The sequence below is a fragment of the Podarcis liolepis genome (assembly GCF_965112155.1).
Source record: "Podarcis liolepis genome assembly, chromosome: 1".
In the NCBI taxonomy this organism is placed as follows: Eukaryota; Metazoa; Chordata; class Lepidosauria; order Squamata; family Lacertidae; genus Podarcis; species Podarcis liolepis.
Window position 1 is genome coordinate 30,297,630 of NC_139554.1, and position 12,458 is coordinate 30,310,087.

General features: G+C 45.0%; 1 long non-coding RNA gene across 1 annotated transcript in view; it reads left to right on the forward strand.

The window, feature by feature from the left end:
• Nucleotides 1-10,715, forward strand: part of LOC310707234 — a 100,207-nt gene extending 89,492 nt beyond the window's left edge. The window contains exon 7 of the long non-coding RNA XR_014526397.1: nt 9,309-10,715. This is a non-coding gene — a long non-coding RNA (uncharacterized lncRNA). The remainder of the gene's footprint in view (nt 1-9,308) is intronic.
• The last annotated feature ends 1,743 nt before the right edge of the window (nt 10,716-12,458 follow it).

Genomic DNA, 12,458 nt, shown 5'->3' on the forward strand with positions numbered 1-12,458 from the left:
CCCCTCTCTCTCACACACAATCACACCTCAGCTGAGCAGTGGGACTCTGCAGCCACCTCACCACTTCCACATATCTCTGATTCTTCTTGCCAATTATCTGATGACTGCAGGGTGATTGTGAGGGGCAGGGCAGAGAGATTTAACTGTTTCCTCCTGAAAAACTTAGTAGAAGCATGTGGGGCAATTGTCATCAGGTTTGCAGTGGAGAGGGAAGGGTTAAGCACCTCCCCTGCACTGCTTATTTGGTCAGTGGGGAGCAGCTGGGCAGCCCCCCTCTCTTTCCCCAGCTACTCTGCTATTCCTGCAGGACTCTGCGACCTGTGATGAGGAGAGGGACAGGCCTAGATGACATGTAGCCTCTATCCTCACCCACCAGCCTAACTGGTGCATAGGATTCCTCTGCTTGCTCTTTAGATGTCTCTGTTGAACCCTTCCCTCAAAGGGTACTTTTTTAGAGCCTTACAAATAATGCATTCTCAGAGACATACAGCAATAGGCACTTGGAAGCCTCTCCGCTACAAACACTGCAGGGATGCTGCCTATAGCATATTATTGGGTAGCAAAGCCCCATTCAAGCCTAGCGTACAGGGTGTGCTTTTTTCATTTCAAGAATGCCATTGAGTACTGCCACTTGCCAGTACCGCTAATGCATGGCAGAAAATGGGTTTCCCGCCAGGATTTGGATTGGCCCAGCCACTTCATTCGTTTTTTAAATGTCCTCTTGCTTGGGCCCATTAAGTAAAACAAAGTTTGATAATGCTAGATAGAAATTAGAAACGAGCTGTTCTTAAATTGGATGATCATACGAGCTCCTTTCATATGATAGATATGGGAAATGCAGCCAGTTTAATCTTCACTTGCAAAAATGGCCTCCAACCTTTTTTTAGCAGCTGGCTCTACGACAGAGCAGTGCTGTAAAACAACAACACCCCCTCGGCCCAATTTGCTTGTCTTGCTGCACTAAGCTGAGATACACCTTCTACTCCAGATCCCTTTGTGTGCAGTTTTATTTTCCAGAATGTATTGAGTCGACTGTCTGGGTAGCCGCCCCCACCGTCCAAAACTCTTCAAGGTTGGGGTGGTATTTGTATGTTTGTGTGTGCATGTATGGGGGGGGGGGAGACTCCTGCTGGGCTCCCCAGACAGGGAAATGTGCATCTCTCCTCACACTGCTCAGGCTGCAATTTCCGGCAGACATTTGAGGTCCTCGACATCTGCATAATGTGCGCTGGTCTCCTAGCAACCGGGAACAGCTGTCTGACATTTCCAAGATTAAACTGTAACTATACACGGCTATTGCCAAGGAGTGGGGGCTGGGGGGGGGTGAAGGAGAAAGGCCTTTCGCTTCCTGGCTCTTTCCAAGCTATTTATGTTTCAGTCATTTCCCGCTCAGAGGAAGGAGGCTCCAGCTTTTGAGGTGCGGCCACCATTGCGGCTGAGGAGGCAGATTCTGCACATATATGTTTTTGTTGCAGAGGGATTTCTTTTAGGAGGGGCAGGAAAGGAGGCCACGAAAAAGCTCCACAAGCAGATTCCCCCTCTCCTGCTGAACCACAAGCATAGAAATCATAGAAACCCCTGCTCTTCCCCTTTTGGATTCCTACTGTTTTGACAGCAGTCCTCCTTTGGCGTAATAGGTGTAGTAGATGCTAGCTGTCCCCCACATTAACTCTTTTCAATGACAGCAGCATAACCGTATAGATGTTAGACCAGAGGTTCCCAAACTGTGGCCTGAGGACCACCAGTGGTCCATAAGCTCCATTCGGTCATGTCTGTGGATTTGTGGTGGAAGCCAGGAGACGGCACACACAACGCATTAAATATTCAGATTGACTTTTAATTGAAGTTTGCATTTTGTTTGCGTTACAAATTGCATTTTATTGCATTACAGTTTGAATTCAAATTGGAATACCATAAAATGCAACACATAAGAAATAAAAGAAGCAATAAACTTACACTTAAAAACCATACAGCATCTAGCACAGTTGGAACGACCATTGTTGCAGACGAATTCTTCAAAGAAACAGCAGTGAAACATAACAGCATAAGGCACGCCCCAGTTCTAAATGTCTTTAGGCTATGATTCTTAGCACACTTACCTGCAGGTAACCCCCACTGAATGCACTGGGACGTACTTCTGAGCAAATGTGCTGTACAAACTTACTTGGGAGTAAATCTCATTAAAGCCCAGACAGTGGCGTAGCAAGGTCAGGTGGTACCCAGTGTGGATTTTTTTTTGGTCACCCCCCCCCCATTGAAATTGAAATCTGTCAAAGAGAGCCGTGCAGGCAATCACGATGTAGATCCTGCCTTCTCCCCCTTCCTCCCTCCACCCCCCATTAAAGAAAGCCGCGCAGGCGATGATGTTGCTGGTCCTGATCCCGCCTTGCCTCATCAGAGACAGCTCCTTCTCGCCTCCCTCCCTCACCCCCAAACCAGCGTGCCTTGGCCCTTAAATGAAAGGCAAAAACAGGCGCCTCCACGCCCTTCTCGGGAGTCTGCGTCAGCCCCAGAAGGACCCTGCTTTGACCACGGCGTGCACGGCCACACAGACACACACACAGCGCCTGAGCGAGGGCAAGACATGGACGGGCAGGGAGAGCAGGGTCTAGCTGACTGTGCATGCGCCCGGCCACAGAGGTGGGAAGGGGACGTGTTGGCGTCGCGATACAACTCAACCCCACGAGGTTCCACTACACAGGCAGTGTCAAGTTCAGCTGGCATTTTGTCACCCCCCTCACAATGGCACCAGGGGTGGCCAGCACCCCCCTTCCTACACCCCTGAGCCCAGTTTGCCAGGGCTTGTATAGCTCTGTGTGTGGCATTTTGGAAGTCCAGATTGTAAATCAGGGATTGTTTATCCATGTGCCATATCTACCCCATTTAGCATTTTTAAAGACCAAAATGATTTTCTGCTTACTCCTCATCCACACAGTCCTTGCTAGTTGCTTCAGGTGTTTTAGGGTACCCAAAACTCATTCAGTCCCCAAATCGGGTGGCTCTTCTTGTCTTTAAAAAGGACCTCTTCTTCCTCTGGGGTGGCACCAGTGCAAGAAGGTCTTACAGCTCAGGAAACAGGAATTCTTCCGGTTTTCTAAGACCTTCTTGCAATGGTGGCACCCCAGAGAGAGCAGAGATTCCTTTTAAAGGCGACAAGAGAACTTCCTGCCTAGTTCCCTCTCCCCTCCCATTGCTGTACAGTGAAGGGCAGAGATTCCCCTGCTCCACTGCTGGTTAACAGAAGAATGAGAGTGCTGTCTGAATGTGTGTTTCTGTTTGACTTGATGTGTTTGTGTGAGCATGCCTGCTTGTCTGCCTGCCTGCCTGCCTGCCTGCCTGCCTGCTGACAGAAAGAGGTGACAAAAGAGAGAAAGGGAATACCGTATTTTTCTGTCTATAAGATGCCCCCATGTATAAGACTTCTCCTATTTTGGGGGACTCAGATTTAAGAAAATGGGGGGAGATGGCCCAGAATATAAGACGCCCCCTAATTTTTGACATTATTTTTTAAGGAAAAAAACCCTACTTATACATGGAAAAATACGGTAGTTATGCTCACTTTTGATCTGGCTTCTACACTACCCACTGCCAGCATGCAACCCTTAACAGATTACCCCTGTTGGGGTACTACCCCCGAAGGAACATGATCCTTGCAATAGAATCTCATTCATACCAAAGGATAGAATCATAGAGTCGGAAGGGACCCCATGGATTATCTCATTCAACTCACTGCAATACTGTACAGGAATATGCACCCATACAGGGATCTAACTTGTGACCTGGGTGTTGTCAGCACCACGCTCTAACCAACTGAGCCAACTAGCAAGGCTAGTGCAACTTGTAGCACTGAAAAAACTAACAAATGCATTGTGGCATGACCTTTTGCGAATTGGAAGGTATGTGAAATGTTATCTTCAGCTGGTTACACTCTATTCATAAACTGGAAGGGGTGGGATGAGTTTGTCATGAAATACAAAAGTAGAGACAGGGTCTCATTAGTGGTGGCTCCATGATTACAGCACTTCCTCTCAACTGAAGTGCAGATGGCTCCATCAATACAAGCCTTTAAATAGATTTTTAAAAATTCCATTTATTCCAAGTAGTTTATTCTTAAAGATATGATGCTGTTATTTTTTTGTTTTTATTGTAAAATACTGTTGTTTTAAAGAACGGCTTTTCTAGTCAATTTTGGTGGCATTTGTTGCATATATATATATATATATATATATATATATATGTTTTCGTAGATTTTCACGGGTACAGGAATGCAGGTTTTGGTGTCCTCGGGTGTCTTCCCGTGTAAAAGTTGGGGTGTCTAGGCGACGTTTCGACGAGGTCTCACTCGTCATCTTCAGGCTGGTGCTTTCGGCTTCTTGTTACTGGAACAGAGCGGGATCTCAGTGTTTGAGTTCCTATAAATACTGTAGAGGGGTGTGGTGTATTGCCTCAAAAGTTCTGGGCAGAGGGGAAGTTCCCAGGCTAGTGTTCTTTTCTTCTTTTGTTCCTTAATTACTTGAGGGATATCTTGAGTGATTTCTTGAGTGATATTCTGAGTACCACTTAGGTGGGTCATTAGGTGTGGATTAGTTGCTAAAGCCTTCGTGTCTTGACCTCTTGAATTTGTGAAGAGTTTTTCTGGGAAGATGGCTGTACTGCACTTAGTTGTGCTTTGGCTTGGCTTCGTGTATAGGGGCGAGCTGTGGTTTTGTGCCCTGTGCCAGCCAGATCTGTGTAGGGATTGCAGGGGGGTGCAGCATCCGGAGTTGCCACTATGGTTTGGTTACTGGATGGTGTCTGTAATTTATCTGTGGAGAGGGTCTGGGTTTGGGTCTGGTGTGGTTGATTGGTGGTGGCGTTCTGTGTGCCTCTGGATCTGGTGTCGGTTTTTGTGGGGAGGGCTAATTTCCAGATGTCTGGCAGGCGGGACGTGTCGTCACGCTTGTTCATGTTGTGAGGGTGTTTCTCTATCTCGATGGCTTCCATGATTATTCTCTTGTGGTGATGTTCCATGTTAAAGAGCAATTTGGAATCTGCAAAATTAATTTCGTGTCCTGTTTCTTTCATGTGTTGGAAAAGAGAGGAAGATTTTTCTTCTTTTTTGACGGCATTCTTGTGTTCTGCGATACGTGCATTTATTCGTCTGTTTGTTTGTCCAATGTACGTGGCTGGGCAGACTTTGCAGGGTATTTCATAGACCCCTTGGTTTTCCAACTGGATTTTATCTTTGGGGTTTCTGAGGATATTGGCTATTTTTTGGTTGGTGCAAAAGGCTGTTTTGATATTGTGTTTATGGAGGATTTTGCTAATTTTATCTGTAGTGCCCTTGATATAAGGAAGGAGGGCCATGCCATTGTTTTCTTCCGTGTCTTGGTTTTTGGGGGGTGTTTCTTTTTGGATTAGCTTCTTAACCCTGTTTTGCTGGTATCCATTGGCGATTAACACATTTGAGAGATTCTGTAACTCAGTTGTCAAGTGGTCTTTGTCAGCCAGGCGTTTGGTTCTGGAGATGAGGGTCTTGGCTACGGAGTTTATTTGTGCAGGGTGGTGGTGTGATTGAGCATGTAAGTAGCGGTTGGTGTGTGTTTTTTTCCGGTAGATAGTGTGTCCTAGGGAGCCATCAGGTTTTTTGTAGATTAGGACGTCAAGGAAGGGAAGCTGGTTGTTGGCTTCTATTTCCATAGTGAATTGTATTTTGGGGTGTAGGCTGTTGAGATGTGTGAGGAAGCTATCTAGTTTTTCTGGCCACACGGGAAAGAAAAACTAGATAGCTTCCTCACACATCTCAACAGCCTACACCCCAAAATACAATTCACTATGGAAATAGAAGCCAACAACCAGCTTCCCTTCCTTGACGTCCTAATCTACAAAAAACCTGATGGCTCCCTAGGACACACTATCTACCGGAAAAAAACACACACCAACCGCTACTTACATGCTCAATCACACCACCACCCTGCACAAATAAACTCCGTAGCCAAGACCCTCATCTCCAGAACCAAACGCCTGGCTGACAAAGACCACTTGACAACTGAGTTACAGAATCTCTCAAATGTGTTAATCGCCAATGGATACCAGCAAAACAGGGTTAAGAAGCTAATCCAAAAAGAAACACCCCCCAAAAACCAAGACACGGAAGAAAACAATGGCATGGCCCTCCTTCCTTATATCAAGGGCACTACAGATAAAATTAGCAAAATCCTCCATAAACACAATATCAAAACAGCCTTTTGCACCAACCAAAAAATAGCCAATATCCTCAGAAACCCCAAAGATAAAATCCAGTTGGAAAACCAAGGGGTCTATGAAATACCCTGCAAAGTCTGCCCAGCCACGTACATTGGACAAACAAACAGACGAATAAATGCACGTATCGCAGAACACAAGAATGCCGTCAAAAAAGAAGAAAAATCTTCCTCTCTTTTCCAACACATGAAAGAAACAGGACACGAAATTAATTTTGCAGATTCCAAATTGCTCTTTAACATGGAACATCACCACAAGAGAATAATCATGGAAGCCATCGAGATAGAGAAACACCCTCACAACATGAACAAGCGTGACGACACGTCCCGCCTGCCAGACATCTGGAAATTAGCCCTCCCCACAAAAACCGACACCAGATCCAGAGGCACACAGAACGCCACCACCAATCAACCACACCAGACCCAAACCCAGACCCTCTCCACAGATAAATTACAGACACCATCCAGTAACCAAACCATAGTGGCAACTCCGGATGCTGCACCCCCCTGCAATCCCTACACAGATCTGGCTGGCACAGGGCACAAAACCACAGCTCGCCCCTATACACGAAGCCAAGCCAAAGCACAACTAAGTGCAGTACAGCCATCTTCCCAGAAAAACTCTTCACAAATTCAAGAGGTCAAGACACGAAGGCTTTAGCAACTAATCCACACCTAATGACCCACCTAAGTGGTACTCAGAATATCACTCAAGAAATCACTCAAGATATCCCTCAAGTAATTAAGGAACAAAAGAAGAAAAGAACACTAGCCTGGGAACTTCCCCTCTGCCCAGAACTTTTGAGGCAATACACCACACCCCTCTACAGTATTTATAGGAACTCAAACACTGAGATCCCGCTCTGTTCCAGTAACAAGAAGCCGAAAGCACCAGCCTGAAGATGACGAGTGAGACCTCGTCGAAACGTCGCCTAGACACCCCAACTTTTACACGGGAAGACACCCGAGGACACCAAAACCTGCATATATATATATATATATATATATTAAAAATATCATAGAATCATGCATAGGGAAGCCACTTTGACAAGTCTGTGGCCTATAATTGTTTTAAAAAATCACCTGCAGATCTCAGACCTCTGTAACAGTTGTGAAAGTGACTGCATGTAAAATTATATCTATATATACACCATTTCCACCAGACCTCATCAAAAATGACAAGTGAACTATTGGGTGCAATGTGGTCAAAGTAATAAGCTCAAGGGGGACACTGACTTGAGACCAGCTCAACTTGTTGCACCAGTTCTAATTTAAACCAGGTGAAAGATTCAGGCACGTAACCCAAGGCTGAAGTTCCAGACTTTATTTTAAGCCAAATAAACAAAGCCTCTGGTGATGCAATTCCGTGTCCCTAGCCCACCCTGAAACCCAGTGAGCTGTTTTCCTTCCCAAAGGCCAGAAGAGACAGTCCATCTCCACCCCGCACCTGCTAACGCTGAGCTCTGTTATTGCTCTGTAATCATTGACTAACTTCACATTGGATTTGTTTTGCTTTTAATTCTTTTGCTCTGTTTTTAAGCAAACAAGAATGGAAAAGCACGCGCTCTGTGCACAGTTTGGCTGCAGCTGTCAGTTCCTTTTGGCTACTCTCTAGTGCCAAGGGCAGCAGGATCCAGGAATTTATCTGCTGGTGCCAGCAAGAAATCACTGACCCAAACAAGGGAGTCAGGAGGACTTGGGCTGGAGTTCTTGCCAGGGATCAGCAAGCGGCCAGAGAGGGAGAGGCTGCTGAGTCATCACTGTTTCAGCTGCTGCAAGCCTTTCCAGGGGACACTGCTCCTGCTGCTGCTGTTGCTAAGATTCTTGGGAGCTGACTGATTGCTCCTTCTATAGTCATGTAAAACACACATGCAAGTCAGAGGAGTAAGAAAATACCAGCTGGGTTTGGCTTGCATCAAGGAAACAGCTTGCTGTCTACGGTTGGCCAATCTCTGTCTGCTCTTCCCCCGCCCCCTCAGGTATCCTGGGACTACTGAATCTAGTGCTGGTTCGAAACATGGGGCCTAAAGATGGGAGGATAGCCTTGAACTCCGGAGACCGAGTTCAAATTCCATTGCAGTAATGGGATTTAAGGGATAATAACTTTCCCAAGGCCACTCGTTGGGTGGCCTTGGGCAAGTCATGAGCGTAATGGAACGCAGTTAAGTTTCCTGAAGATCTGAAAAGTCATGAGTGAAAGGATATGAGATGGGCAAGAAAAAATGCTTTGCTGGATCAGACAAAGTGATCCTTGCCACATTCTGAGGTGTGAGAGGCTCGGAAAAGGCTTGAGTCACACTAAGGAAGAGCACACTTGAATTGACTCGCAGCATTCCATAGGCTCATTAGGATAAATCGCTCAATCCTGGCTTTTTAAAAGGCAAAAGTAATAGGAAAGCGCACAGACTCCTTTAGCAAAGGTGTTCCTGTGGCCATTTAACAATCGCCTCTTTGTTTCTTTTACGGACTTAGCTTCAGCTTTCGCTCGCTTTCTTTTGGTATGCCTTTTGTCATACCAACAGTTATTTGGACAGTGCTCTGCTTGAAACTGGATATGCTGATCTGATGCTTCAGGAAATTGCTGGCTGAGGTCACAGAAGGGTAGTGGAATGTTAATATTGGGCAGAATGAAATGATGCTGAACCAATACACACCCATTTACCTCAGAAAACTAGTGAGTTTTGTTCACATGCTCCGATCAAACCAAATCTGGCCTGAGAAACTTGGACCAGGCTAGCTGGCTTTATTTGCTTTTGTTAGCTTCTGATAAGTTTGCTTTCTTCAGTAGACGGGAGCTTACCTTGTCTTGCTCAAGTCAACTGGGCGTACCTTATGAAATTACTTTCCCTGCTGTCGGAGAGCCTGCAGCATGCATGCCTCTTGACCTTTGCAATTACTATGCTATAGTATCTTTTGATGAAGGTTCTATATTTTAAATAACTGGGAATTTATATAGGAGCATGGTAGCATACCTTTGACTCATGTGCTATACATGGTGTAATACTTAGCATTCCGTTCCTTTCTGACCCTTGATGCTATAAAGCATCTTATTCATTTCCCCTACAGATTCAGTCTCTTTGTTCTTGATATCACAAGGGAGCAGAGAGATTCACAGATGAGAAAAATGTTTCACACTCTACGTGGGGCTACCTTTGAAGATGGCTCAGGAACTGCAGTTGGTGCAAAAACGAGTCCTCAGTGCAGCTTGCGGCATGGAATGCATGCCTGCAATGTTATTCTGTACAAATTGTTCTTGGGCTCAATTCAATGTACTGATGTTTGCCTTTAAAACATGAAATGATTTGGGGCTTGGATACGTAAAGGACCATGTCAAGCAGTAAGTGCTGCCCTTCCAAATAAACATAGGCAGGTGGGCATGGAAGACAAGCCCTTCTTGGCAGTGGAACCTACAAACAAACAAACAAATCTGGACAAATGCTCAGGTCATCTGGAAGTTACTCTAGTCTCCTGCATAGCATGTAATCTGGCCCCATCTCTGCTGTTGGCCTATTCCAATATTTCAAACCTCCTACCCATTTGTCCCCCGGGTGGACCCTCACCCCTACTGCCCCTCCCCCATTCCTCTGCTGGATCTGGGGAGGCAGAAAATACTTTTCCTGCCACACAGGGCACATCTAGACATCTCCATATCTGTTTATGCCTTAGGGCAAAAAAGGCTTTTCTTCTTACGTCCTTTTATGAAATCATGCACGCCAATTGGTACATAAATAAACCAACGCCTAATTAATAATAAAATTAATCACCCCTGCTCCTAATCTTTTTGTTTGTCGTCTTTGATTTCCCTGCAGGGCTGCAAAGGGCTTGAAGTCAAGTACTGCAGAATAATGTTTTTCTAACCTAAGTTCGGTTTAGCAGTTTATCCACATCCTGGGTATATGTGATGGACCTACCAAAAACAATTTAAGGATGGAATACTGAGGGAGTCTGTGTCCCCTCTAAATTTTAGATGAAGTCCAATCATTCCTTCTTCTTGAACTCTTTGAAGGAATGACCATAACAAACAGTACATTGTCTCAAATAAATAGTAAGAGGCAACAGAAAACCCATGCGATAGCATTCTCTCCCACCCCCCACCTTAGTGATTGGGATATATGTTCATCTCCTTCATTTATGGAATCTCAAATACTGACATTCTTCCCCAACCTTTCAGCACAACAATTTTCTATTTGGGAGTGTTCCCCACCCAAATGTGTAACATAAAAACTTATCTCATTCTGATAAACTTGTGTGATGCCATGACAGATACCCTCTATTACTGTATTCTAAGGACATATTAAGAAACAGATGGAATCAGACTGAAGGTCCATCACATTCTCACACCAGATGCCTATGGGAAGCCCAAAAACAGGACTTGAACACAAGAGCCCTCTCTCTCCCTGTGCTCTCCAGCAACTGGTTTTCAGAGGCATACTTCTCCAACCGTGGAGGTAGAATATCTTGGCTAGTAGTCATTGATAGCCTTACTATCCAATAATTAGTCATTTTTTAAAGACCTATCCAAGTTGGTGGCCATCACAACATCTTGAGGAAGTGAACTCCATAGTTCTGTGCTGTGCTGTGTGAAGAAGTCCTTCCTGTCCTGAATCTTCCAACATGCAACTTCACTGGTTGGCCCCAAAGCAAACGACGCCAACTGGAATCGCTTCAATCTATGTACTTGTTGACACTCTCAGGGAATGCTTAAGGTTAGTGAGACAGGACTTACCATAGCAGAAACCAGGACGGTACTGCTTCAGCAAGACTTGTTCTTCTATATATTTGGCAATTCTGTCTTTAACAATGCTTGCCACCAGTTTTCCCAAAAGAGAAAGCTAGCTAGCATGTAATTTCCCCGATTCTCCCTAGATCCCATTAAAAAATTTGGTGTTGACCCCTTTCCGGTCCTCTGGTACAAGTTACAGGCTTTTTTTGTTTGTTAGAAGATCAGGAGTTTCACATTTTAATTCTTTAAGTAAAGGTTCTCTCTTGATTTCCATTGTGTCAGGGACTGCAATCACATGCAAATGCATGCAATGCATGAAATGATTTTAAGAATACAAAACTATTATGTAAAAATAAAAATTGAGGACTTCTAAGCACTTAGCAAGCCTTTGTCTTACTTAGAAAACGACATCTAATTCCAGCTTCCAATTCTGTATTTCTCTCCTTGATTCCTTAAGAGTTTGGCTGCAACTTCTAGGTGTCAAAAGATCAGCAAACCACAGCCTTGACTGTTTTGATGGCTTGCCTAGAGACAGGGTGAGGGTGGGGTTAAGGGAGTGGAGAGAAGCCCTGAGTACAGTCACTGAGGCACTCAAAGCTTTTGTTCTGTGCTGAAGGTCATCGAAGGCAGATAGTGATCTCCAAAGACAGTGACTTTGCTTTTCGGAGAGGGGAAAAACAGAGCAGTGGCCACCAAATAACTTGGGGAAATAATTCCAAACATGGGTGCCTATTAATGTGTTGAGCGTGCACAACCGCTAGCCATGCAACACATAAATATTTTCATGGCACAGCAACAAGGGGTCATGTTCAACTGATGCCAGCGACTGCCTTCAAAACAAGTCGGTGACAATGTTGCTTCTGCCTTTGCAAAGGAAAACTGCTCTGTCTGTCTCCCAAGAATTCCAGCGGCCAGATCTGCTGACACAGACTGCAGCTAGCCCCCCATCCCTAGGTTAACACAACAACAGTGCTATGGATAACTAAGCTGAATTGTACACCATCTCATTCTTTTTTTCTTTTTCTTTTGGCACAGACTGTTGCATCCTGGTTTGTAATCAGAACCATTTGTAGGTAGAGTGCATAAAATTCCAAGTCACAGGTCCCTTGGTGAAGATACAGAATGCTTTTAGCATTTATACTAGTTGTATTACTTGTGGTATTCTTCCAGTGGAAGAATGCAAAGCAGAATCTGATTTCAGTGGCTTTGTAAACAAGGCTTCTATTCTGAAAAAAATATGCCGGGTAAGTAAATAAATCTAAACGAGTCATTGTAGAAATGGGATACCGCCTGCTGTGGAGTGGAAAGACACTTGAACTGGCATGGCAAGGGTTCAAATCCTCCTTTAGCCATGAAATCACTGGGTGGCTTTGATCAACCTACTTGAAGACACCAGCAGGCTTAAACCAGGAAGTCAGGGAACAGGAACCAGGTCTGCACTACCAGGACCATGAATGGCTCATCCCATTTTGCTGCCCGAGGTGAAATGGGAA